The following is a 25,915-nucleotide window of genomic DNA, read 5'->3' on the forward strand; positions in this document are numbered from 1 at the left end:
CTTTTGCTGCAGTGATGGAGTCTGCCTAGGAGCAAGGTACAGAGGTGGGTATGCAATCTGAAACAGATAGTGTTTCTGAGGGTCAGCAGGAAAGTGATTGGGGAAGTGAGTTCTCAATGGATGAAGGTTCTGGTGCCGCCTACTCCTCCTCATCATCATCATCTGATGACGAAGAGGATGACAGAGTACATGTACCTTTGCGCACACTTCCCACATGCAGGAGACCTGGAAGGGGGAGTGAACGTGCAGGACGTGCACACAATGTGCCAGTTCCTGACATGGCTGAGTCGCAGTGGGTGCCTTGAGCAATGGCTCAGCCTGTTGTGCCCCCTTTTACTGGTATATCTGGGTGCACAGTGAATACAGATGGGTTTTAGACTATTGATTGTTTCAACCTTTTTGTTGATGATGGGTTCATTGCAGATGTGGTTGAGCAAACCAATTTATACGCTGCACAGTTCTCGAGGTCAAGGGGTCCCACTCTGAAACCCCAGTCCAGAGCACATGCATGGGTTCCTACAACCGATGTTGAGTTGAGAACATTTTGGGCTCTCATTCTGCTCATTGGAATATCGCAGAAGCCGACTGTCTCAATGTACTGGTCTACTATAGCGGAACATACTAGCTCCTTTTTTCCAGCTATAATGAGTAGAAATCGGTTTCAAGCAATGCACTGTATGTTGTATTTCAATGACGGCAGCATTACCCAGAACTACCCAAACTTTGGTAGGCTCTTCAAACTCCAGCCATTTCTGGAGCACTTCAGTCAGCGATTTGCGGAGTTGTATGTTCGTAGCCAAAACATGTCCATTGATGAATCGTTGGTGTTGTTCAAAGGTCGCCTAGTGTTCAGGCAATACATTCCTAGCAAGAGAGCGCGATACGGGATCAAAATGTACATGTTGTATGAAAGTACCACTGGGTATGTCAGCAGCATGAGAGTCTACACTGGCAAAGACTCCACCCTAAACCCTCCGGGAAGCTCAGCCCATTTAGGGACATATGAATATACAGTTTGTGATCTTCTCACACCATTGCTCAACAAAGGTCACCATTTGTATGTAGACAATTTCTACACTGGAATTCCACTGTTCAAGGAATTGTTGAATGTGGGCACACTGGCATGTGGTACAATCCGCAGTAACCGGAAAAGCTTCCCCAGACAACATGTGTGTAAGACGTTGGCCAAGGGAGAATGTATGGCATTGCGGCGGGATGTACTGTTAGCAGTGAAATTCTGTGACAACAGGGATGTGTACATGCTAAGTACTATTCATGATGAAAGTACTTCAGCAGTCACTTCGCGCGGGCAGACCCGGCAAGTGTGGAAGCCCAATTGCATTCTGGACTACAACAAGTACATGGGTGGAGTAGATACAACCGACGTAGTGCTTGAGTCATACCGTGCTGAATGCAAGTCGCGCTTCTGGTACAAAAAGTTGGCCACACGCATTGTGCATATTGCAACGTACAATGTGTATGTGGTGTACCGGGCAGCAACTCCACAAAACAAACTTTCTTTTCTGAACTTTGAAACAGAAGTTGTTAATTCTCTGACTATGGGCCATGTAGAAATTCCTTCCTTTCAAGAGGTAGAAGATGTGGCCAGATTGCAAGGGCAACACTTTGATGATTATGTTCCTCCCACAGCCACGAAGTCACAACCTTACAGAAAATGTAAGGTGTGTACAAAACAAGGAAAGAGGAAGGATACTCAGGTGTACTGTCCCCAATGCCCTTCCCAGCCAGCCCTCTGCTTTCAGCCTTGTTGCCTTTTGTATCATACAAAGGAAACATATTGGGAGATCGACTGATTTCTGAAAATGCCCATCATTCCTAGAAGGGGACCCTTAGGCTCTGAATTTGTGCATGTCTTATAAAGGAATGGCACTCCTGCTCCCTGGACTGGATGTGTACCTTCAATAAAAATGCAACAGGATTTCAACTCATTTCCCTAGATTTAGTGTGCTTTCACGAGCATTGCTATTCTTACTCCCTCTACTTGAGGCCTGCCTACAAAATAAACATCAGTCCAGCTCCCTCAGCTCAAGGCGTGACTTGCAAAGTAACGCAAATCAGGCTCCTTCCATTACAGGACTGCCTCTCAAAGAACATTCATTATGGATCCCACCACTTGAGGCTTGCCATGAACAAGAAAGGAACTCCATTGTGGTTCATTACCCTTTGGTATGCTTTGGCAAGCAATGCTAGTCCTGCTCCCTCCACTTGAGGCATGCCTTGGAGAAGAAGGGAACACCGCTCTGGTTCAGTACCCTTTGGCGTGCTTTGGCAAGCAATGCTAGTCCTGCTTCTTCCACTTGAGGCATGCCTTGGAAAGGCACACCATCCCGGTACCTTTCACTTCAGGTCTGCCACAGAAGCAAACGTCAGTCTAGCTCCCTCTGCGTGAGGTGTGACTTGCAAAGTAACGCCATTCAGGCTCCTTCCACTTCAGGCGCATCTTGGAAACGAATGCCACTCCCACTCCCTCCACTTGAGGCGGGCCTTGGAGAAGAAGGCAACAGCACTCTGGGTCACTCCCCTTTGGGGTGTCTTGGCAAGACACGCTAGTGCAGCTTGCTGCACTTCGGGATTATCGTAGAAAAAAACATCAGGGAAGCCCCCTTTGCTTCCGCCGTACATTGGAAAGGAACCTGATTCCGGCTCCTTCCACCTAAGGTTTGGCATGCAAAGAAACGCCAGTCCCGCTCCCTCCACTCAAGGGGTGTCTTTTGAAAATAGTACATGCCACTTTGGCTCCCTCCCTTGGAAAACTGGGAACCCCATGCATTTCTGAAAAGAGGGCACCAGTGGGAATCCACAGAGGTCCAACTTGCGTGAAGTGGACCAGATTGTTTTACCCAGAACCACTGACAAAGTGAAAAATGTGTTTTTTTTTGCCACATTTCAGACTTAGCTGGGGCTTCTGGGTAATAAATTCTGGGCCGATTTGCGCAAGTCAGCTCTCTGTGGATTCCCACGGGTATCCTCTTTTCGAAAATGCATGGGGTTCCCTGTTTTCCTTGGTGGCTTGGACACCCGAGGCCCATATCTCTATGGTGTGCCCAGCTGGACAAAGTGTGAAATTCAGCTGTCAGAACAGACTTGGGGTTACCAGTGTTTTAGGCTTTCCCCTTGGCGCCCAGGTCGGTGCACCCACACATGTGAGGTACTGTTTTCATCGAGACACCTGTGGTAATGCGGGACGGTAGGCCACGTGTTGTTGGCGGCGTGTTACGATGGGTGAGCCGAGTGAAATGTGCGGAAAATGTGTTTTTTTCCCACATTTCTGACTTTGCAGGGGTGTCTGGGTAATAAATACTGGGCGATTTGCACAAATCATACCTCTGCAGATTCCCACACGTGTCTTCTTTTCAGAAATGCATCGGGTTTCCTGTTTTCCTTAGTGGCTTGGACACCCGAGGCCCATATCTGTATGGTGTGTCTGTCTGGACAAAGTGTGAAATTCAGCTATCAGAACAGACTTAGACCTGTGTTTTAGGCTTTCCCCTTGGTGCCCAGGTAGGTGCACCCACACATTAGAGGTACCGTTTTCATCAGGTCACTTTTGGGAACGCGGGACAGTAGGCCATGTGTTGTTGGTGGCGTGTTTCGATGGGTGAGCGAGTGAAATGTGCATAAAATGCGTTTTTTTCCCACATTTCGGACTTTGCGTGAGTGTCTGGGTAATAAATTCTGAGAGATTTGCGCAAGTCAGACCTCTGCGGATTCCCACGGGTGTCCTCTTTTCGGAAATGCATGGAGTTCCCTATTTTCCTTGGTGGCTTGGACACCCGAGGCCCATATCTGTATAGTGTGCCCGTCTGGACAAAGTGTAAAATTCAGATGTCAGAATAGACTTGGGGTGACCTGTGTTTTAGGCTTTCCCCTTGGCGCCCAGGTAGGTGCACCCACACATGTGAGGTACCGTTTTCATCAGGACACCTGTGGTAATGCAGGACGGTAGGCCATGTGTTGTTGGCAGCTTGTTTCGATGGGTGAGCTGAGTGAAATGTGAGGAAAATGTGTTTTTTTCCCACATTTCGGACTTTGGGGGGGGTCGGGGTAATAAAATCTGGGCCGATTTGCGCAAGTCAGACCTCTGTGGAGTCCCATGGGTGTCCTCTATTCAGAAATGCATGGGGTTCCCTGTTTTCCTTGGTGGCTTGGACACCCGAGGCCCATATCTATATGGTGTGCCCTTCTGGACAAAGTGTGAAATTCAGCTGTCAGAACAGACTTGGGGTTACCTGTGTTTTAGGCTTTCCCCTTGGCGCCCAGGTAGGTGCACCCACACATGTGAGGTGCCATTTTCATCAGGACACCTGTGGAAACACAGGACGGTAGGCCATGTGTTGTTGGAAGCGTGTTTCGATGGGTGAGCCGAGTGAAATGTGAGGAAAATGTGTTTTTTCCCACATTTTGGACTTTGCGGGGGTGTCTGGGTAATAAATTCTGGGACGATTTGCACCAATCATACCTCTGTGGATTCCCACGGGTGTCCTCTTTTTGTAAATGCATGGGGCTCCCTGTTTTCCTTGGTGGCTTGGACACCCGAGGCCCATATCTGTATGGTGTGCCCGTCTGGACAAAGTGTGATATTGAGCTGTCAGAACAGACTTGGGGTTACCTGTGTTTTAGGCTTTCCCCTTGGCCCCCAGGTAGGTGCACCCACACATGTGAGGTACCGTTTTCATTAGGACACCTGTGGGAACGCAGGACGGTAGGCCATGTGTTGTTGGCAGCGTGTTTCAATTGGGGAGCCGAGTGAAATGTGAGGAAAATGTGTTTTTTTCCCACATTTCGGACTTTGCGGGGGTGTCTGAGTAATACATTCTGGGCCGATTTGCGCAAGTCAGACCACTGTGGATTCCCATGGGTTTCCTCTATTCGGAAATGCATGGGGTTCCCTGTTTTCCTTAGTGGCTTGGATACCCGAGGCCCATATCTATATGGTGTGCCCGTCTGGACAAAGTGTGAAATTCAGCTGTCAGAACAGGCTTGGGGTTACCTGTGTTTTAGGCTTTCCCCTTGGCGCCCAGGTAGGTGCACCCACACATGTGAGGTACCATTTTCATCAGGACACCTGTGGCAACACAGGATGGTAGGCCATGTGTTTTTGGCAGCGTGTTTCGATGGGTGAGCCGAGTGAAATGTGAGGAAAATGTGTTTTTTTCCCACATTTTGGAATTTGCGGGGGTGTCTGGGTAATAAATTCTGGGCCGATTTGCGCACATCATACCTCTGTGGATTCCCATGGGTGTCCTCTTTTCGTAAATGTATGGGGTTCCCTGTTTTCCTTGGTGGCTTGGACACCCGAGGCCCATATCTGTATGGTGTGCCCGTCTGGACAAAGTATGAAATTCAGCTGTCAGAACAGACTTGGGGTTACATGTGTTTTAGGCTTTCCCCTTGATGCCCAGGTAGGTGCACCCACACATGTGAGGTACCGTTTTCATTGGGACACCTGTGGGAATGTGGGACAGTAGGCCATGCGTTGTTGGCGGCGTGTTTCTATGGGTGAGACGAGTGAAATGTGTGGAGAATGCGTTTTTTCCCCACATTTCCGACTTTGCGGGGGTGTCTGGGTAATAAATTCTGGGCCGATTTGGGCAAGTCAGACCTCTGGGGATTCCCTCGGGTGTCCTGTTTTCAGAAATGCATGGTATTCCCTGTTTTCCTTGGTGGCTTGGACACCCGAGGCCCATATCTGTTTGGTGTGCCCGTCTGGACAAAGTGTGATATTCAGCTGTCAGAACAGACTTGGGGTTACCTGTGTTTCAGGCTTTCCCCTTGGCCACCAGGTAGGTGCACCCACACATGTGAGGTACCATTTTCATTAGGACACCTGTGGGAACGCTGGACGGTAGGCCATGTGTTGTTGGCAGCGTGTTTCGATTGGTGAGCCGAGTGAAATATGAGGAAAATTAGTTTTTTTCCAACATTTCGGACTTTGCGGGTGTGTCTGGGTCATAAATTGTGGGCCGATTTGCACAAGTCAGACCTCTGCAGATTCCCAAGGGTGTCCTCCTTTTTGGAAATGCATGGGGTTCCCTGTTTTCCTTGGTGGCGTGGACACCCGAGGCCCATATCTATATGGTGTGTCCGTCTGGACAAAGTGTGATATTCAGCTGTCAGAACAGACTTGGGGTTACCTGTGTTTTAGGCTTTCCCCTTGGCCCCCAGGTAGGTGCACCCACACATGTGAGGTACTATTTTCATTAGGACACCTGTGGGAACGCTGGACGGTAGGCCATGTGTTGTTGGCAGCGTGTTTCGATTGGTGAGCCGAGGAAATATGAGGAAAATTAGTTTTTTTCCCACATTTCGGACTTTGCGGGTGTGTCTGGGTCATAAATTGTGGGCCGATTTGCACAAGTCAGACCTCTGCAGATTCCCAAGGGTGTCCTCCTTTTTGGAAATGCATGGGGTTCCCTGTTTTCCTTGGTGGCGTGGACACCCGAGGCCCATATCTATATGGTGTGTCCGTCTGGACAAAGTGTGAAATTCAGCTGTCAGAAAAGACTTGGGGTTACCTGTGTTTTAGGCTTTCCCCTTGGTTCCCAGTTAGGTGCACTTACACATGTGAGGTACCGTTTTCATCAGGACACGGGTGGGAACGCCGGACTGTAGGCCATGTGGTGTTGGCAGCGTGTTTCTATGGGTGAGCTGATTGAAATGTGTGGAAAGTTTGTTTTCTTTCCCACATTACGGACTTTGCGGGGGTGTCTGGGTAATACATTCTGGGCCGATTTGCACAAATCATACCTCTGCAGATTCCCACGGGTGTCCTCTTTTTGGAAATGCATGGGGTTCCCTGTTTTCCGTGGTGGCTTGGACACCCTAGGCCCATATCTGTTTGGTGTGCCCGTCTGGAAAAATCATTAAATTCAGATGTCTGAAAAGACTTGGGGTTAGGGGTGTGTTCAGCTTTCCCCTTGGCGCCCAGGTAGTTGCACTCACACATGTGAGGTTGTTTTCATCGGTACACATGTGGGAATGTGGGTAGGTATAACATTTGTTCTTTTTGTGTGGTTTTCATAACGTTTTGACCCATTTGCTGGTGCCCTTTGTCACACAACCCTTTAATTTTCCAAATGTGCCCTACATTTAGTCGCTGCTTTAGGCACCATACACTTTTGTAACCTGCACAAGTCACCTACCCTTGAAAAGGTCTGCCTGTGCTCTTGCCAGAAATGTATGCTAGCCGTTGCTCACCACATTGGTTTTCCTGATTTACACATGCTAAGTGCATCTGTTCAGGCTGTAAACATAAAACTACTGTGTACCATGGCTCAGTGTTTGGCTTGTGGTATTGCTTGTTTTGTAAAACACTACAAAAAAATGTGTGCTTTCCTAACTGCAAGAGTCGGGGGAATGTAGCAGAGCATTGTTTTTCTCAAAATTCATAGAAGCCATTGCTGTACCAAGACAACCATGTCCAACACATACCTTTTGTTTCGGTAATTTTCCCGATTTTCCCCCAATCTATGGCATTTCCCCCTACCTAGTTGTTGCCCGACCTATGCAAATCACCCCTTCCTAAACTTGGAATTTTGTCTACTTTCCAGAAATGTATGCCTTTCTGTCCTACAATTCGGCTTTCCTACCCTTTTCTTCCATTCTGTCCATGCATGTCCAATTGGTAAAAATCGCCAAAATCGCCTACCTCTCACAAACCGGTTGATAACCACATCAAAATATTATTTTTTTGTTTCCACACAACCTGTTGTCGAAAGCCAGAAAATTGGGAAATTCAGCACAGCAAACCATTTGTTCCTAGCTCTTAAAAGGAAAAAACGCAGGCTTCTTTGTACATCATTTTATTGGCTTTTTTTAAAAAAAAACACCATTTTCACACTTATTTTCTTTCGCCCCCCTACAGCAACCTAGGATTGGGTAGCGTTACGACCGCCTACATGTGGGGAATAAAAGGGCCACATTTGGCAGAGATATCTCATGTAACAAAAAAGTTACAAGGCATTGAATGGCGACATACCGAAATCACCAAAAAAGTCCTTGGCACTGGGGGTAAAAACCCATGGCATTTAAAGGATTAAATATGGGCGAATTTATCATGGCATTCACAGTGTAAATAGCCATGTGAGGAACACTGTTAGAGCCAGAGGTTTTTCACTATAGGGTACGCATTTAGTTAACGCGGCATCTTAGTGACATTAGAGTCACCATGTAAACCGCAGTGTATCCAATGAAAAAATTGATGGGTGGGTCATGGCATTTAATTCAGGATATGAGACCGATAAACCAGATTTTAAAGGCAGAGTTTCCTCTAGTTCTGAATCCTGAAACGGTTTTATGTAGCATTCCCACTGAAGCGCAATATGTTATGGTGATTGACTTGAAAAAAGTGTTTTTCTCAATCTTGTTGCATAAGTATTCCTAAGATCTTACATCATTTATGTTGCACCAGACTAAGTTGAAAAGCACACGTTTGCCCAAGGGGTACTGAGAGTCTCCATCGATCTTTAATAGAGTACTGCAGATGGATCTAAGCAATATTGATTTGCTAAGCATTGTGCTGCAATACGTAGATGACCTTTTGGTTTGTAGCACAACAGAAGAAGAGTGCAGACAAGATTTTATTCAGCTAATGATTATTTTAGCAGACAAAGGATATAAAGTAGATAAAGAGAAGTTGCAGCACTGTCAGGAAGAGTTGTTGTACATAGGACAGTTAATCTCGCATGAAGGAAAGAAAGTTACACCTGAAAGAGCTGAGACGATCTTGAAAACGTCAAATCTGCACACTATAAAGCAAATGCAACAGTTTTTAGGACTGTGTAATTATGTTAGAGCATGGGTATTTGATTATAGATAATTCACAAGACCCTTGTTGCAAGCCCTAAGGATGGCACAGGCGAATCAGGAAAATATTGAATGGACTAAGGAAATGGAGAAGGGCTTTGATGAGCTAAAAAAGGCAATTTGTACAGCGCCGGTTTTAGGAATTGCCAATTATACTGAGGGTTCTTTTTATTCTCGCACACGAATGGGACAGTCATGACAGCAGTACTCACACAGAGAACTATATTGGGGTGCAAACCCATAGCATATTACAGTGCGGTTTAGGACTCAGTTATGAGCGGTCACTTCCCTTGCAAACAATCGCTGACAGCAGCCACGTTTGCTATCGAGAAATCTGCAAGCATAGTGATGGGGTGTTCCATGACGATATTTGTTGAACATGCTTTCTTTGCTGTTTTGGAGAAACCCAAGGGTAGACTGACGTCTCAAAGAGCCTCTGCTTATGAGGTGGTTATATCCAAACCAGCTATCAAAATAATCAGGTGTAAAATGGTGAACCCTGCCACCTTTGTAGCTGAACCACTGGCAGAGGATGAGCAAGTGCATGATTGCTCAAACTATGTGGAATTCTATGACGAAATCCTTAGAGTGAAGGAAATGCTCTAGTAGCTGGGGAGGTTCTCTTTATTGACGGATCTTCAAGGATCGATCAAACTGATGGAGAAAGGCATTCAGGCTCAGCTGTGGTAAGACACAGAGCTAATGTGGAATTTGAAGTGGCAGCAAGTGCAAGACTTCTGTCTCATTTTTTAGCATAGACTGCAGAATTGGTGGCGCTTATTGTCATGCTCGAGAATCATGCAGGGAAGGAAGTGATGGTGTACAGTGACTCCGCCTCCGTGACGTCAAGCGTACACGCAGGACTAACATGTTGGAAAAGGAGGGGCTACCTTTGAGTGGGCGGCACTCCAGTCTAGTATGCTACATTATTGGATAGGTTTATTAAAGCACTACAACTTCTGGTAGCCATCGCAATACATAAATGTGCAGCACATACTAAGAGAACTGACTTTATTTCATGTAGAAAACAAAGTTGAAGACGAAGAGGCCACAAGAGTTGCATATTCTTCTGATATTTTTAGTTTTGATATTCCTGATGTGAAAGAGAAAATGGTTGTGATAATGTTTGTGAATGAAAGCTTTAATCACTTATCAAAAACTCAGTTAATGGAAGTTCAAGGTGGAGCTCCACAGAAAAAGAAAGAACTGTGGACACGAGGGAGTGTTTTTTATCCTCTTCAGAAGCACTGTTGCGACAAGACAGCACTGGTAAACCGGTGATGCCTCTAGCCTTATTAAGGGTGGCATTAGAACACCTACACTACCCAGCACATGTTACTAGGGAGAGCCTCGCAGCAACCATTGCAGTGGACTGGTTTGTACTGAACCTGTTGGAATACGTTGCTTTTTATGTAGTACATTGCATTGTATGCTAAAAGTTTACTGCTGGGCACACGCCGCAAACAGTTAGAGGAGTAATTCCTCCACCAAATGGTCCTTTTCATCATTTGCATATCGATTATGTTGACATGCTGCATGGATACCTATAGATATAGGTATATGATATTGGGAGTGTGCCGTTTTCATGTTGGATTGAAGCTGTTCCATGCACACATCCTGACGCCACATGCGCTGCAAAGTTTTTAGTAAAAGAAGTATTTCCTAGATGGGGTATATGTGAGGTGCTGAGACCAGATAATGGCCCTCATTTTGTGAATGATTTCTCTGAACAGATTAGCTTATTGCTTAGCATTAAACACACGTTTTCTTCTGCTTATCAACTGCAAGTGAACGGGAATGGAAGAGACTCAATGGTCTGCTCAAAGAGAGAATAGCCAAGTTGAAACTGATACTGAAAAAGGGGTGGCTGAAATGCCTGTCCCTGACATTTTGTGTATTGAGAAATAAGCCCGGTTCTGACCACCATCTCACCCCCCACAAATGAGTTACAGGGAAGTTGTTGGGAGATCAGTTGCATGATTACTTAACATGTATGACTGCTAGTAACTCTGTCATTTCAGACCAAGTCAAGCAGACAGGGTGTCCCAGAACAGAGATGAAGACCATACAGCAACCAGACCTAAAGGACTATGTGTTCCTAAACATTTTCTAGGCATCGGGTTCTTATAAGGAATTTCAAAAGAAAGTGGCGTGAGCCCCGATTTAGAAGTCCTTTCATTGTAGAGGATATTACTCCGTCAGCAGTTAAGGTCCAAGAGAGATGTGCTTGGATACTCTTACAAGATGTGAAAGTCTACGCTGGAGAGGCCGTCACAATCCCAACCCAATCGGAAGCAAGTCAAGGATAATGAGTTCAGCATGTGCAGACTAGATTCATGGCAAAGAAGAAGGACGCAAAGACTATCCAGTGGATATGTGAAAGTGTACACTTGGACTGTGGCTCCCCTGAAACACTCTTTGCAGTTGTTATAGTAAGGAGTGAGACAATCTATTGCAATTGAGCCACAGGGGTTTGCTGACATTGGGCTGTGGAGTGTTTAAGTAAATGGAAAAATGCCTGATCTAGACTTTCTGTTCGACGACTGGAAGAGGGAGCAGTTCTCCGACTCATTTCTCACTGAGTTTCTGTTTGGAATTTCCCATGGTGCTATCTGATGTTGGCAAACACAAACTACTTCTTGCTGTCTTCATATTATTTATACTCTGAGCTTGAACACTGATATACAGACTTTCATCAAGGATCCTAAAAATGGCCCAACGATTAGACGGCTATTGGCAGCAATTTTAGAGCAGATTAGACTATTACCTGAACATCTTTCCAAACGTACAGATGGTCCTATCTAATGATGATACCCACAAACTACTTGTCATTATCTTTTATTATTTGCTTCAAGTACACCCTTATCTTGTTTGGAGAAATACCAACACATGGATTTATGCGAGATCCTATAAAATGTCCTGCGATCAGCCGGTTACTTGTGGAGATCATAGAGAAAATTCAACAGCTAGATGTTTTTCCTTCCTTAAAAGTAATTACAGGCAATCATGCAATCTATTGAGCACATAGCAGTTCCAGAAAGTGAGCAGAGGCAGCGACGTGTGGAAAGACATCGATGGTGGAGCTTAATGTATTGGTGCATAATCTATGCCTGTTCAGCGTCCATTATCATTTTTCAGTTATTATTGATTCATGTTGTTTACTTGAATTGGTTCAGAAGGGAAGACGTTCCATTGATCCTTCCCACTCTAGTTACCTTGGCAGAATTAGACATTATGAGAAGGCCTATTTGTCCATACTCCAGTAGCTCATGTGAAGGGACCTATTTCTATGACAAGTGTCCCTAGAATTCCTTTTGTAGGAAAAACTCTTTTGGATATCCTTATGGAGTGACAGATGCAGGTTCTTAGAGAGAAACAGATAAAGAGGCCCAGGAGAAGTGCACGGGAGAATGATTATGAATTGAATGATTATTTAGACAGCATAGCACATTTGGGGAACAACATGTGGTATCAGCACATGAAAGAGGTGGGAAAAGAACCTCTGAGGATTGCTATATATGTGCACTCCTGCCTTATTGTATGGGACAGTATAAGATATTCATGGCTATTGAAATTGCCTTACTCACCTTGCTCTCTGCCATACAACAGGTAAATTCCAAGGCCAAACAGCATTCTTGGTATGGGTGACAGAATGGACATCTCCAGATGAAGATGATTATGTTCAAGATTTAAAGACAAGAGAAAGAGAGCACACCAGAAATCATGTGATTAGATATGAACAACCTGGCATGAAAGGAGCTGGAATTAGATGAGAGATAAACAGGAAACTCAACTGTCAAGGGAAGACTGACGAAGAAGTTTGAAGCTGCAAGAAAAGAGGCCAGATGCGAATCTGGGAACAGTACTTTCTCCAGATGGCTGGGAAGAAGGCATAGTCATATGCAGAGCTGTGGCAGTAAATGGTCATTACAAGCCGTTACTGAAAGAGTGGAAAATTGATGCAAACCTATATGGCCGAGGCTTTCAAAGCTTCTGAAGTGGGTCGTAGACAGAGGAGGTCCACTACAGACAGTGCCTTTGACCAGTCCAGAGCTACGTTATAGAAACAATGGCATGAGAAAAGTTGGAGAGAATCAACAGTGCGGACGAATCTTTGATGTACCAGGAATGAAAGATGGGACATTGGTGATAATGGATCTCTATTGTGCCTGTGGATCTAGAGCTTACATGAAGCTGCCCAGAAATTGGGGAGGAATATGTTCTACAGTGATCTTTCATGTTCCAGCATTGGTGATACCAGAGAGTGATCTGAACATTGCAGAGTTTCCAAAAGCAGATGGTCACCTGAGGAAGAAGAGATCTGCTGAGTTCTTGAATCAAAGGAAAAGAGAACATTATTTCTCAGCCAAATCGATAGAATCCTTTGATGCTATTCCATATGAGCACAGACATCTTCAGTGTTTACTGTTATCTTTATGCCTGGTATCCAGATGATGGAGAATACTAAGTTGTGACAGATAACCAGATGGGAGCTTCTGCAGAGGATCAACACCACCTAAAGGGATTTAATGCTTTCAAGGAGGAGCTGAGAGCCATACGACTGATGACTCTGCAGAATATATATGTCCTGGATATGATTACAGCTATGGATGGAGGTGTTTGAGCCAAATTTGGGGAATCATGTTGCACATTCATACCTTCTCATGATGAAGAGAATGGCACCTTGACAGCGGCCATAGCGATGTTGACAAACTTACACGTCAAGATGGAAGATGAAGTGGAAGACATTGCTGATGACAGTTGATTTGCATCAATCTTCTCATGCGTTCCACAATGGATGGTGAAAATGTTCAAGTATCTTGGAGCCCTGTTGGTGATGATCATGTTTGGGTTCTGTGTGATCAGGATAATAATCACACAATGCAAAAAGACTGTGAAGAAAGCAGTAGGAATGAAAATTGTGATTGATGTCGAATCAGTACTCCAAGATAAGGAGCTGACGGATGAAGAAATCAGAGACTACGTGAAGGCCAGTAGTCATACACCTGAGGGAACAAAGTTCCTGTACCCGAAGAACCACAAGAAGTATGTGGGAAGATGGATCTACTGCAGTACCAATGGACAATGTATGCTTATGACCTAGAGTGTTGATGAGCATGTGAAATCAGCAGGATGCCTGAACAGGGTAAAAAAAAAGTGGGTCCCAACAAAGCACTTCTTCAGACAAGGATGTCTAGATGCGAAGATTGATGAGAGAGTGGTTGATGAATCGCCCAGAGGGGGGAGTGTAGAGGAGGAGCCACATGCGCCTATCAAGAGCTCTGCACTCATGTTCCCTATATGTTGGGAACTGAAAATTGCGACATGTGCTGTACCACTGAGGATGCCTGTACCACCGAGAATTCTTGAAACAAGGTATCCACTGAGAAAACCCTAAATGCACTTACGAAGAATCAGTGTTCTTCTGGACAGAGTCCCGGAAGAAGTGTGAAAATGAACGAGAAAGAAGCAAAACTGACGCACCCGGACAAAAACACAAGACAAAAGAAAATAGACATTTTATAAGATCTGAAGAGGTGGTGTTGAGGATGAGCAACTTTTCGGGATCGAAATAAAGATTCTCAGATAAAGAAACACTGAAGAGAATGGAAAGTCATTTTACACTTGTACAGATGCAGTAACGCAAGTAGATCCAGTGATCTTGAGGCTGCCTATGTAGTGAATAGATTGCTGCGATGCGCCAATGAACATACATAGGAATGTATTGAATCTGGATATTCCACGAAGCACTTTAGCAAGGCTTGAAACCCAGTGTATGGAAAGGTTTTCAGTGTGGCGCAGTTGGAAACAGCTAACGGCGAAGAAAAAATTAAAGAAAGGCTTGGTTGGCCCAGCAGCAAGAGTCAAGGCCACCGTAAGCCTGGTTATCCATCAAGTAGTTAAATGAACGTGAGAAAGGAACACACTTCTGTTTGAGGTGAAATGGAAAAACACTGAAGGTGCCAAGAGTTGATCATTTAATAGTATTATGTGCAGCAAAGAGCTCGAAAACATGGTCTGCAGTCACATGTTCTGATGAGAATAGCTTTGGGTCGAGCTACACCAAAACCAGAAGATAAAACCATGCCACACTCCATTTTATTATCAAGTACAGAGAGCTTCTGCAAGGCCAAGTTTAAAGCCTTGATTGAATGGCAGACTGTAAGAGTGATGATAGATGTTGGGCTAATTGGGAGGGGAAGCATGACCAGGCCAACCCTCCCAGCACTGCACAGAGAGCTTCTGCAAGGCCAAGTTCAAAGCCTTGAATGAATGGCAGACTGTAAGAGTGATGATAGATGTTGGGCTAATTAGGTGGGGAGGCATGACCAGGCCAACCCTCCCAGCACCTGCGGTAGTAGCCTGCGTGCTGCTAGCTTGTGGAATATTCCAAAAGGGTACAAGTGTGCCAACCAATTGTAGAGGGCCACATAACAGAGAGCCCTATAGTTTGTGTAACCAATGAATCGTTGTGTATTTTATGACGATGACGATGAAGATGACTTGCACTAGAGGAGTGCTTAGTTGTCCACCAGTCGTTAGAGACCCAATCACTACCCCTGTTAGTATGGAACATATACTTAGATGTTCTCTGTAAGTTTATCGCATCCCCAGTTATTTTCAGTTTGCCACGTAGTGTGACATCAATGATGATGAATATTGACTATAAAAGTTATCTTTTTTATGAAATGCAATGAGGGCTCGAACGAACGTCGGATGATGTCCGTTGTAACCTCCCTGTTTTAGATAATTGCAAATAAAAACAGAACAGAGGTTTGCCAACTTTCTGAGTCAGTTTGATTATTGATGTATCAGTAATTTCTGCATCTCCATCCATCTCTAAGTATTGCTACCTCGTCTTAAAGGGCCTGTCCATGGGTTCAAAAAGCATTCACAATTAACTACGCCTCCTAATTACAGCCATTTCAGCATAATAACACAATAGCCTAATGCACTATCCTGCCTTTCTCCTACAAACCAATAACTATTACTGCTAATCAACAAAAAGATATCATCATGTATGTCCTCCGTTCACTGTCCATCCCCACTCTACTAAAGTTTCAATTGCCATATGCAAAAACGTTCTTAACAAACCTCATCAATAATACTGTTTCCACCAACTCACTATGCACCCCTGTTAATTTGACGTCTTATACACCACATTACCCATTTCTAATATACCATAATAATTTAACATCCTTACCACATCTAGAAAAAAGGATGTGATACTTCAAAACTCAATACATGCCATAATAGCAAAAACAGGAGTTCGAAAAAACAGGATGTAGATAACCTGACACAACAGATACTGGACTGTCAGCCATTTGGTCTACCTGCAATTCCAAATCATTAACCACCAAAATAATCTCTGCCACTAAGGAGGTGGGCATGACTGCCACATGCTCTGAAAGGAAGCAAAGGTGCATCCACTTGACCCGCTGTGGACATGACAAGCCTACCTACACCTCAGAGAAGACTCAGAGTACCATACAACCTAGTGGCACACTCTTGCTGCTGCATCCTGTTTATTTGTCTCTACTGATTAAAGGCATAATAACATTTATGCAACAGATGTCCCTGAAAGCAAGGAGAAGAACATGATGGCCACACATACCCAGGGTCACACTGTTCCAATAGGCACAGACAGAGTAAAAAACAGGAAAGTGTATTAGCTGCACCAGCCCACCATCATCTAAATACTCCAACTCATTGAGAGAGACCTTGAATGCAAAGGAAATATACACACTGCCATGTCACACCATTTTAAGTTGGTAGATACACGCAATTGTTTTAAACAGGCTCCTCCCAATACACTCTTGGCATAGTTCGTGACCTGATACAGCCAACATTTCCACAAAAACTGACAAAGGTGGGAATAACTCCCCTACACCATGCAACATCACACATGGCTACCCACAATCCCAGGGGCAACAGATGATATAAAAATATGATTTTACATAATTTACCTGTTGCCAAACACCAATGGTTTCCTGAACTGCACACATGTGTGATATGCCATGTGTGTCACCCACTGGCAGGCAGCATGTCTTCCAGAACTATAAACAATAGCAACCCTAAATTTACAGATGACATGTGATGCAGACATGACCTGCACACCCTGTTTCACCAGCATCCCTAGGTCCACACAGGACTTGATGGTATTGTGAAACAGTACCTTGGATACATTCATGGCCCCACACATGGGGAAACTGGCATGTCTCTTTGGTAAGTGAAACATAGAGAGTGACAAGGGAGTGACTCAGAAGTTCAAGAGTGAGTGCCTGCTTAAGTTGGAGGGCTCAAGTGGAACTGCCTGTGACAGTCGTGGTAATAAGACAAGTCTGATTGAGGTGGACAGTTATCATATGACCCACAATTATCAAATATATCCCCAAGAACATCCCAAATGATATGATATCATAAGTCATGTATAACACACCTGCACACAAGCATTTCTAGGTGTGACAAAACAAGGGAAGAAAGACAGAGGGAAGACAAGACAAACAATCTTACTAGGCCTTGAGTCATTCAGATCATACAAGTGCAAGAACGAAAAGTGCAAACTGAAAAGGAGGTAGGAATTGCAAAGGAGAGGGGAGGGTAAACGGGGCACAAATGCTCTCAGTAAGTGCAGCCAGAGCAACGCTGCTCTGGGTAGTGCAAGGGGACTGCTGACCTCACTGCTTATCCTCTTTCAACTACGCTGGTATTATTCTCAGTAATGTTGTCACCTGTTCATGACGAGAGGTGAAAACAATGTACTCAGTGCTTTACTCAAAGATGATGGTGATTAAAAGTCTGCAGAAAATCAATCCGGTAAATACTATACCATATGTGGTAAAGAGAATTGTACTGGATAATTAGACCTTTGCCGCCACAGATGCAGTAACAGTAATTACCTCATGCAGTGGTTGAAGTGTATAAAAAGAAGTAGTGGATTTATGTTCCCTGCTGGCCTGCCCCGCTCCACACATACCCCATCACCACGCCGATTCCCGTACACAATACGAACTCCAAAACACATTCATCTACTGTTTAAGGGAACGTTCAGTGCAGTGCACTAAAGTGTACATTTCAACTGCTTCCTACACTTTTATTTCAAAACGAAACCATTCTGGAACAGTTTCTTTTTAAAATAAAAGTATAGGAACAGTAAAATGTCATTTAGAAAAGTAGAGGAGCACCGCTCACAGCTGCTCCCGCCCACTTCGACCACTAACTGGATGTAAAAACACAACAAAATTGCATTTGATAAAACCAGTAATGTATCATTGTCCCAGTAATGCTTGTATCAGATGCAGAACCCCACATATGCTGAAGTAGACACCTCAGAGGGAAGACAGCATAGGAGTTCAATCCATCAATAATAATAGACAGGGAAAAACATCTTTTTTTCAGTATGGTCTGCTTAGATGTCGGTGATTAGAAAGTGTACATTAAACAAGAACTCTTTAGGATGACATTTATGGTTAAAGCCTCTATGCCCATCGTACGCACCTATGTTCCACATTGACAAATACAGTATAAAAATATTTTTGTTTGTACAACATATTAGACCCTAGCACAGTCTTGCTTCTCGCAGCACCCATTTAATTGCTCCTCCTTAGCCATCCTCATCAAAAAGCATGCACAATTAACGGCCTCACCTGATACCACCCATTTCAATATAATAACAAAATAGCCTAATGCACTACCCTGCCATTCCGCTACAAACTAATAACTACTACTGCTAATCAGCAAAACGATATCAGCATGTATGTCCACCCTTCACTGTCCATCCCCACTCTACTAAAGTTTTAATGGCCATATGCCCTAACCAGCTCCAGAAAACTTTCTTAACAAACCTCATCAATAATACTTCCCCACCCCACTATGCAACCCCATTAATTTGACATTGTAGACACCACATTACCCACTTCTTACATACCATAATAATTTGACATGCACAACACATCCAGAAAAAATGGTGCGATATGTCAAAACCCAATGCATGCCATAACAGAGAAAACAAGATTTATAAAATAAAAAACAGGATGTACATAACCTGACACAAAAGGTCCTGGAAAACCATCCATTTGGTCTACCTGCAATGCCAAATATAGCACATTAAACCACCAAAACAACCTCCACCACTAAGGAGGTGTTCACATGCTCTGAAAGGAAACAGAAGTGCAACGGCCATTAACTTTACTAACTTCTAACATATCTGTTCTTTAGACCATACATTTTTCGATGATAATACACCACACTACCCATATCGTGCATAAATAACACATCTTAATAAAGCATACACATAATGCAAGCAATATATTCATAAACCATTCATAACAAAGGTATCAAGAGAAAAAAAGATGCAAAATAATGCACTACAACTGAATTACTCCATTTAGCTCCAGTTTTCATGTCTAACAACCCTCTGCTTAAGGACTGTATGTCAACTCCAGATGGACAACATTCAGGCTACTGCTACTCACATAACTGTGCTTTGTCACAACCTTCACCCCCCTAAAAACCACTTAATCAGTCTTCTTAGTCATCCTCATCCAATAACATGTAAAGTCAAATGCCTCACCTGTTACTATCTATTAATTGGGGCAATAGCCATACCCACTATCCTGCATTTCACCTACAATCTAATCACTACTACTACAAATCAACAAAACACATCAACATGTATGTCCTTCTTTCACTTCCCATCCGCACTGAACTAAACTTCAATGGCCATGTGACATAAGCAGATCCAGACAACCATGTTAGCAAACCTCACCCATACTACGGTTCCTCCAACCCATTATGCACCCCCATTCATTTTACATCTCTCTGTCAGTGCATTGCATACCAACACATTGCATTAAGTAGCATGGAACCCAAATAGATTTGTGTACCTCCAAACCACACTGTTTGCAAGCAAATTGGAAAAATTCCACATATGATAGTTCGTTATTACTTCTAAATTACTACCACAATTACATGACCATGAAAATCCTGCAGTATAAAAAATTGTCCCATATGCTATGAAACCCTACCCACTTAGCCACTATAACTTCACCTTCTTCACTTCGTAATTTCACACTTTCACAAATCTAACACAGTTGAACATCACCAATTTAGTGTCACAACAAAAACAGCTTAATATCCAACTACAAACCACACACACAACCACAATAGTTGTCAAGGGTAGAGTTATACTGATTGGTAGACATTAGGATTTCTTATGCACCCTCATTAATATCACATCTTCCAATTTCACTGAGAAACAACCTTTATTTGCAAATATATGTTCTGCCAAACATAAACACAGCATACCATGGCATACTGCCGCATTACTCTTCTAAAAGCACTGAAGTAAAATATAGAAACCCCTACTTTGCAAACAATACTTATAAACTTGACCAAATGAGACACCTAAACATACTCCAGTTATCTTACAAATTAAATAATTCAAACTGTGGATAAAATATATAAAAACACATTATCACTCACCTTCAGCTTCTCCAAATAATGAATAGATCTTCACCAGAGCCAAATACAGAACTTGTGAACACTCTAGAGTTCTCGAATCATACTGTCAAACGTTCACGCAAATGTCACTTTCATAGCTTTTACAATTCAATCGCACAAAAAGAGGACTGTAGAAAGCAAACAAGTAAAATGACAAACACATGTCTATAACACACTATATCAATTAGTAAACCCCACCACAATCCTTCAAAGAATACATTTATACAATATTTAAACATTATATAAAAAAACACTATCCCGGTTAAACCAAAGGTTCTCTGGGTGGCTCTAAAATGAGCCTTCTGGTTCTTTTACCAACATATCACTTAAAGTTTAAATCAGAGAAATTCTCTTCACCTCTATGAAGATTGAAAACATTTCGAAAAACGTGTCTGCGCCCTTTCTATAGATGATTAATTAATTTTCTTTTTCCAAAGAGAAAAAAACCTGTGCTCCCTGTCAAAAATATTTCTCCACAATCGCAGCATATACCTCTCATTTCAACACTCCATCTAAAATAATATTATGAAACCAAAAACAGCTTGTCAGCCAATGCTTTGAGAACTCATCAGCTATGTCCTCAACATCACTATTAACTCCATTCTCAAAGACTTTCCACAATCTTCCGAACAAAGAGCTTCCTCTCCTTCTGAAATTGGCTCCAGGTTTTTAAATATCAAATAAAACAATAAATATACCTCAAAAACAGAACTATTTCCTAAATCTGCACCTCAAACAATAAAAATGTCCTATGTACAAAAACTCCTAATATAAGAATACAATTTTATCTACAATTTTATTGGCATATAACAAAATCATACATTCTCTCAATGGGTCAGCATCCGAGGTACTTATTGGCATACATAAAAATCATAAATTCTCTCGATGGGTCAGCATATGAGGTACTTGAAATACTATTGGCAGCCACCCACCACACAAACAATGAACAACCAATCACAAAGCAAACACAAGCATTCCACCTTCTCACCTTCTCTCCCCATTAATCTTCCTCCATTCCAAATTCTATCTCTGAACTGACAGGAGTGATTCTCCGTACCTCTACAACAATGGAATGAAGGAGAATTACCCTACAGAGGAAGAGATTCGAAAAGAAGACACTCAAAACCATGCTCCAGAAGAAAATACACCTCAATCAGGATTTTGAAAGTACATTCTATATATATATACATGTAAAATGAGACTAACAATTACATTTAAAGGAACACATATCAGTCACCAAACAAATATACTTTATCTACCTATTTTCAAGCTACCAAATGTGTGTACAACCAACACACACATTTTGAGTGTATAATATCTTCAATTTGTTTATACATGTTTGAAAAATTTTGAAACAGATGAAGAAGATTCAAAAAGGAAGCACCACAACAAGGACCCACAATTCTGATTATGGATTCATTGACAGAATTAAAAGAACTAATGATGAATAGTCAAAAAGAAATGCAATCAATGAAAACAGACATTTAACATTTAAAACTAATCATAGAGAGTAGATATATCATGTGTTCTAACAAAAACTGGAAGAAAACCCACAACCACATCCCCTCCCAAATAAACCTGTTTTCAACAAACTGTGTTTGAATATTAATTTACCCTTTTCAAGTATATACATTTATAAATATTATTATTGATTAAAAGGTATTTCAACAGTTAAACTAACTGTTTGGAAACACTACACTCAATGCATATTTAAAAAATGTTCAACTTTGAATTTTCTTTAAAAAAAAATATGTTTAGCCGTGGTTACCAAAAAATCCAATTATGCCACAAATCTTATAACCGCGGCTATGTGATTGTGTACCTTTACGTCCATAAATTTAATGCAGACTATTAATAACAAAAGACACAGTAAGAAGGCAGGGCATGAAAAATGCACTTTTCACACATTACCGGTATAGCGCGGGTATGCATCATCGAAATCGTGTCTAGGCCACCTCCCAGTCATTGCTGTGGTTACCTGCATTTGTAAAATATTGATGGCTCATTGGGATAGATCGTAGCCGTGGCAATACATCTATGTTTTAAAAAAAATACATAATACCCTTTTATCGGAAAAAAAGAAACCAGAATCAGTCCAATGGCACCCACACTTTAATAAACCCAATTTAATACACACAATTGTATGACCCTCATATTTTATATGCAGTACATCACATGAACTATATAAAGGATACACCATTAGTGCATAGTACACTGTTGTTCTCTTTGCATAAACTAATCATTGGGTCATTGGGAAAACAAAATCCAACCTGGATTACAGAAAAAAAAAACATACAACAATATAAACAAATTTAAGAAAATACCACTACAAAAAACAAACAGGGATATATAAACTGGGTGAAAATAAATAAAGAACATTATACCAGTTGGATGCAGGACAAAGGATGTGAAGGTGAAGTAAAATCGGATACCAAGAGAAAATAGGGAAGAATAAGTACTTGGAGAACAAGGGAAAATAGGGTAGGATAAGTAAACTTGGAGAAAAAGTCACCAAAGAGATGAAATGTATCAAACTAATTTTCCTTTTTCTTTGTAAACTTTTCAATTTTTTCGGCTTTGTCTTTTTTCACTTGTCTTTTTTAAAGATGTACTTTTTCCTTCCTACTAAGACATTCCAATATGTCTGGACAGGAGCGCTCTAATAGTGATAACATCATCATTTTTGTCGACAATCCTTCACCACCAAGGAAGAGGTACAAAAGAAAAGGAAAAACAGCTGACAGTTAGTGCTTCTTCAAAGTGAAAGAACACTGCTACAGAAAAGAGCCACAGTATGTACTGTGCACCTTCTGCAATAAAACTCTATGCCGTGGACCTTCAGATGTTACATCTCAAAGCCTGGGACCATCTATTATCATTAACCATCTAGAGCGAATCCATTCTTATGAGGTTGATGATGACTATCGTAAAGCACCTAAACATCACAAAAGAAAAATGCATGGAACCCATTCATTGCATAGAAGGCGATCAGCAACACCTACGCAACCGCTATCCACCAGTGCATCAACAACTCCAACTGCAAATAAAGCCTCTACATCAGCAGTGGTATCCAGTACACAAACTCCTCTCTTACCGACACCCAATCTTACCATGATGAAAGTCAGGTGTACAAAATGCTGCAACTGCATAGTTAAGGAAGATGCCCCATCCAGCGATGAGCAGAATCTAATCTGAGAACACCAGATCACCTGTCACAGTTAGTTGTTCTTTTTAAGTGCCAATTTATGTTTTCCCCCTTTTTTCTAAACTTCAACAGCGGTATGATAACCAAGTATGCCTTTACCAGGTGCAATGCCTCATAGCTCTTCCTAGATTCAGTGATGAAAGTCCTGTGTGAATGTTGTCTCGAATAAGTAGCAAGGGAGATGCCACTGTTAAGGAATGGGAGAGATTCCTCTCCATGTGAACAATCAAGATAAATACTGCCAAGATCACTAAGAAAGATTTCCATACATCTCCTGCTTCTATCTGCAGCAGTACCACTATCATTTGAATATAGGTTTACCTTAAGCTGGAGTTATCTGTACAACATCGAGTGCAAATCCACTGAGATGATGACAACAAGGCAGCTACAAGAAAATACAAGAAAATAAGCACATTACAAAAATGAACGTGCACAACTCCAGCAATTGGACTACCTCAAAAAACACTCCAAAAACCTACAAGTACTGCATACCTCAAAATACATTAAAAGTACAAGAACAGCAAACGATGACAATAATAATGAACACCATCTGATAGCACTGGTCACTTCAACTAATACACCCACACTGCAAATAAACTTTCAAATGTGTAAATAAAGACTAACACTTACTTTCACATGAGCCACACTCCTGCCATGTGCGCAGTCAGAGTTCAGGAATCAAACAGACAAAACTTCAGAAAATTTTGAATTTTATACTTTCCAAAACAAACACTGAAAAAGATTACTATATGCAAATAAAACTACCGACATGGCTGACACATTTTCAGTCCAACCTATCACTAAGCCCTACACAAATGCAAAAGTAACAACAACCAATAACAAACAATGAAACTGACACAAACCCATTTTACTCCACCTACCATCTTTCATAGTCGTGGCTATTCGATGCGGCTACAGACCCTGATTTGTACCGTAGCGACATGCACATTTTCTGCAAGCCTCAAATCAAACACAATTGGCCGTCAAACTTTCAAATCAAATAAGTGAACAACTAAGTACATAAAATAACACACACAAATAAAATTCTATCCTGTATCATCCACATGAACATATGATTATTGTTCAGAAAACGTATATTTATAAACGCGGATATAAATATACCCGCGGTTCTAGACAAGAAATGAAACACAGAATAGTATTGACACGCCTACATACATGCTTTTTTTTATAGACGCGGCTATACTAGAACCCCTCCTAGACATTTGCCACCAGCCGGCCTATTTTCAAAAACTGTGAAAATTGCATTTCCACTGCACCAAACTTCCAAAAACTGTCCCCAAGAAGACCTACCAGCACCACCTCCATTCCTCATAGCGCTCATCCACCCCTTTCACTGCCCCAGTCTTCCCTAATCCCCCAAAATACTCAATGCAGATAAGATGCCACCCCACCCAAAATGTTGGATAGTCACAGCTTCCACGCGTCCATGAGCATACGACATGCCACTTGCTCGAATATAGCTGTGGCTACAAGGGGGGAGGTGTGTGGGAGGATCTACCTGCGGTTAGCGTGCCACACACTGAGTGGCTGTTGGTTAGCTGCGAATACTAACAATAGGACCATCAACCAATTAGAAAGTACAGCACTCACACATCATAAATACCCTGCTCATACAAACTACTAGCAATTCAAACTAGGAATCATTTTCCAGGAAACAGAGAAATACTGCAGATATCATGGCTGGTTTGAAAACTGGATGGCTGAGTGGAGACAGTTTGCTGTTTTGGTTGCTGACTTTATGTGAGAAACTAAATATTAACATAGACCTAGGTTTGAGAGATTTTACAATTAAATGGTTTGGATTGCGAGGGATGCATTGGTTCCAGGTTTTTCCAAAAGTGTTAAGTCTAAGAAGTACAGGGCGCTCAGACGCCATACTAATTAATTGTGGAGGCAATGATTTGGGGAATGTACGAGGGGTGTCCCATACTTTAATGATGAAACAAGACATGGCAAAACTAATGGAACTATTTTTATCTTTTCCAATCTCACTGAGAAGCAAAAATGGAGATGGACCACCATATTTAATGGTAAAATTGAGAAATCCTGGAGAAATGTTAATAAAGCAGTTTCAGCATTTATGACAGACCACAACCAATCATGGAGAGCGAACACCAACATACAGGTCTACATGGCCAATTTCTATAGACATGACGGAGTGCACCTAACCGATGAAGGAAATGCAGTGTTCCTTCATAACATTAAAACAGTACTCCTGATGTGCTAAACATCAACACTCAGTGTACCCCAAAACAACTTAATGACTACTCATCATAAATAAATACACAAATACATTAATTAATAAATAAAACATTTATTATTATACCTGTGGCTACAGTTCATTGACTTTTGCCATTGCCG

The sequence above is a fragment of the Ambystoma mexicanum genome, chromosome 3q (genome assembly GCF_040938575.1).
Source record: "Ambystoma mexicanum isolate Mex_15411 chromosome 3q, UKY_AmexF1_1, whole genome shotgun sequence".
NCBI lineage: Eukaryota > Metazoa > Chordata > Amphibia > Caudata > Ambystomatidae > Ambystoma > Ambystoma mexicanum.